The sequence below is a fragment of the Psammomys obesus genome, unplaced genomic scaffold (assembly GCF_907164565.1).
Source record: "Psammomys obesus unplaced genomic scaffold, mPsaObe1.curated_primary_1811, whole genome shotgun sequence".
Classification (NCBI taxonomy): Eukaryota; Metazoa; Chordata; class Mammalia; order Rodentia; family Muridae; genus Psammomys; species Psammomys obesus.
The window spans coordinates 543,511-547,066 of record NW_026590623.1 but is presented as its reverse complement, the minus strand read 5'-3'; the positions used below and the strand labels follow the sequence as shown (position 1 = coordinate 547,066).

Sequence of the window (3,556 nt, the reverse complement as noted above, 5' to 3'; positions counted from 1 at the left end):
TTCCTATGGAACCCTCATGAAGAACAAGATGCCCATCAGTTACATCTATGTAGGGGGCATAGGCCCAGCCCATGCATGTTCTTTTGTTGGTGGTTCAGTCTCTGTGAGCCCCCACAGTCCTCGGTTAGTTGACTCTGTTGGTCTCCTTGTGGAGTTCTTTTACCCTCCAGTCCCTCTACCCTCCCCTAACTTTTCGCCAAGACTCCCTGAGCTTCGCCTAATGTTTCTCTGTGAGTCTCTGCATAGGTTTCGATCAGATGTTTTCTGCATCACACCCACCCCCTCTAACTAAGCTTCCCTCCCTCCAGCCCAGCTAGGTGAGCAATGAGCCTGGATATCCCAAAGGAAGAAAGGGAAACAAGGTAGCCCTTTTTAAAGTACTTTTATATTTACAGTTTGGGCTTTTCCTCATGCTTTATTAGCATTATTTCACCTTACTTTCCCACCTCATAGCAGAAGTTTGAAAAACAGCAATCAGAAGTTGATAGTAGTGTGCATTTTCTGTTGAAAGTTACACTGGGAACATTGGTTGTTTTGTTTTATAACCTCTTGGTGTTGATCTGTATAGATAGTATTTTGGAGGACACATACAGATATTTTTATACATACAGTTAAATTATTGCACTCACTACCTGGAATCTCCATATATTTTAGTTTAAAAGTCTAAATATAATATTTACAATAAAAACTGGACATTTGCATAGTCTTGTGAATTTTGGGGGGAAAGGGTCTATGTAACCGAGGCTGGCCTCAAACTCTCCTCATCCTTGCCTCCCACTTTACAGTACCAGGATTACGGATGTGTGCCACCAAGCTCAGCTATACTACTGTGAATTTTTACGAATTTGACAATAAGGTAAATGTATCTCTGACAGGGATTTTAGGGCTGTATAGTAGCAGATGGTTAAATTGGCAAATACATAGGAAACTTTTCTATTGTGTTCCTTTCTGCATCTGTGTGGAGATCTAGATATTCAACTTGTGTACCAACTCTCCATACTGTCTAGGAGCCATTCCCCTCATCCTAATACATTTTAATTTACAATAACTTTAATTTACAGTAACCTTACAGCAACCTCAACTAGTGATGTTGAACAACCTATTTTTTAAGATTAATTTTCATTTGATGTTTATGTGTGTGCTGCCTGTATGTATTATGTGTATTATGTGTATGTGATGCCTACAGAGGCCGGGAGAAGGTACTGGATCTGCTAAAACTAGAGGTATGGACAGCTGTAAGCTGGCAAATGAGTACTGGGAACAGAATCTGGCTTTTCTGCAAGGGCAACAAGTTTCCTTAACTGTGAGCCATTTTCAAGCCCTACACTAAACATTTTATGTGTCTGTTTGTCATTCGCTTAAATTCTATAGAAGGGTTTCTTTTTTTTTTTTTTTTTGTCCTACTTATTAGCTTTGATATCTGTTTTTCTATTCTCAGGACTAGCTCTTTGCCAGGAATTTGAATTTCAAGGTTTCCCTCCCGTTTGTGTCTACACTTCTCTAATTCTTTCACATTGTTTTCCAAATTATTGTGTTAAATATATGAACTACTTGTCTGTTGTTCTCTGTTCAGCTAGGGCCTGGATTTCAGCTTCTGGAAAGAGAATGGAATCAAAGGTCCCAGATCTCAGGAACAGCTGGAGCTCTTCAGGGTGAGGTCAGGGTGTGGAAAGCTTTCCCCAGAGTGTTACAATTTAGCTCTTTTCCGGGATTAACAGTAGCAATGGAAACTCGGATGTTCCAAAGCCTATGGCAATACTAAAGTGTTTTTGGTTAAGCTGCTGTGCTAAGCATGGAAAAAGTGTGCCTGGTGGGCTTGCAGTCAAGACACAGGACTGGCGAGACGCAGGCCCAGCAGGCTGGAGGGAGGGCAGGTCCTGTGAGATGTGGCTCTATGGGGAGAAGGCTGAGGATATCATGTAGCAGGCAACCAGCCAGCATGTTTACTTGAAACCAGGGAATTATAAACCTTGGGCAGAGGGAGGGATTTCAAGGGTGAATGTGTTTGACTTGCTGAGGTCAAGAGTTCATGGATGGATACAGGATTTGCAGATAGTGGTGCAGTGTCTCATTTTCCATGCAGTAGCCTCTGTATCTCAGGACCTGTCTGATGACATTAAGAGTTGGTTTGAAGTCTTTAGCACAGTCAAGTCTTGTACACTGGCTGGGGTCCCCACAACTGGCAAGGGGTGTATGGTTTTATTGAATATGAGAAGGCCTAGTTGTCTCAGGATGCTGTGCCCTCCATGAACCTCTTTGATCTGGGTGACCAGTACTTGAGGGTGGGTAAGGCCGTCACACCCTGCCCCCCATGCCCCTGCTAACACCTGCCACGCCTGGAATTCTCCTGCCTGCTGCTACTGTGGTCACAGCTTCAGCCACAGCCAAGATTACAGCTCAGGAAGCATGGCTGGAGCAGTTGTTCTGGGTACTTTAGCCACCAGGACTAGTGTCCTCCGCACTGACATTGGCCCAGCCTTTAGGGGCTCTACCCCAGGCTGTCATGGCTGCCCAGGCCCCTGGAGCCATCACAGGTGTGACCCCAGTCACCATCCCCTCTGTGGGAGTGGTGAATCCCATCCTAGCCAGCCCACCAATGCTAGGTCTGTTGGAGCCCAAGAAGTATAAGGAGGTGTTTCCTGAGTCAGAGCTGCCAGAGATGTTGACTGAGCAGGAGCACATGAGCGTTTCTGGCAGCAGTGCTTGCCTCATGGTCATGCAGAAGCTACTCTGAAAACAGGAGTCCGCAGTGATGGTTGTAAGCAACATGGTAGACCCCAAGGACATCGACGATGACGTGGAGGGAGAGGTGACAGAGGAGTGTGGCAAATCTGGTGCTGTGAACTGGGTCATTATCTACCAAGAAAAGCAGGTCGAGGATGAGGGTCCAGAAATCATCATCATCAACATTTCTGTGGAATTTTCAATGGCCTCAGAAACTCACAGGTCTACCCAAGCCCTCAGTGTGTGCTGGTTTGCTGGTCACAAGGTGGTGGCCGAAGCGTATGATCAGGAGCACTTTAATAACAGTGATCTCTCTACGTGACTTTGTCCTTATTTTCTGGACTTGTAGTTGCCTCTTATTTACCCGGGTTTTGTAGAGTGTTGAGAGTGTTGATAGTGGTGTCCCTGGGACCAGGCAATCTCTTCCCAGCCCATCCTGTAGTGTACATACAGGTACAGATACTACCCCTGAAAAGAAAATCCATGGATAGAAGGCTTACAAAATGTATAAGGTGAAGCCTAAGATGAGACAATTTAAGTATCTATAATAATAAATATAATCACTTTGAGCACCCTCTGATAATGTTACCTTCATTTTTTTAAGTGTCAACATATTTTATGAATATACACTGAAATAGTTTAATAGTTTTACAATTAGTGTTTAGAATTATTTACAAAATAATTTGTGAATGATGGGAGTATCAGAGAAAAAAGTAGTGAAGTATATTATAAAGCTACATGAAATTGCATTTAGTCTTTAGAACCTTATATCTTACCATGTCATTTTACAGTATTTACAAGAAGTTACAAAAGGTGGGTTTTTTTCCATTGT

At 43.4% G+C, this 3,556-nt stretch overlaps 1 pseudogene; it reads left to right on the top strand.

The window, feature by feature from the left end:
• The first annotated feature begins 799 nt into the window (after window positions 1-799).
• LOC129677377 (poly(U)-binding-splicing factor PUF60-like) lies at window positions 800-3,046 on the top strand (annotated as a pseudogene).
• The last annotated feature ends 510 nt before the right edge of the window (window positions 3,047-3,556 follow it).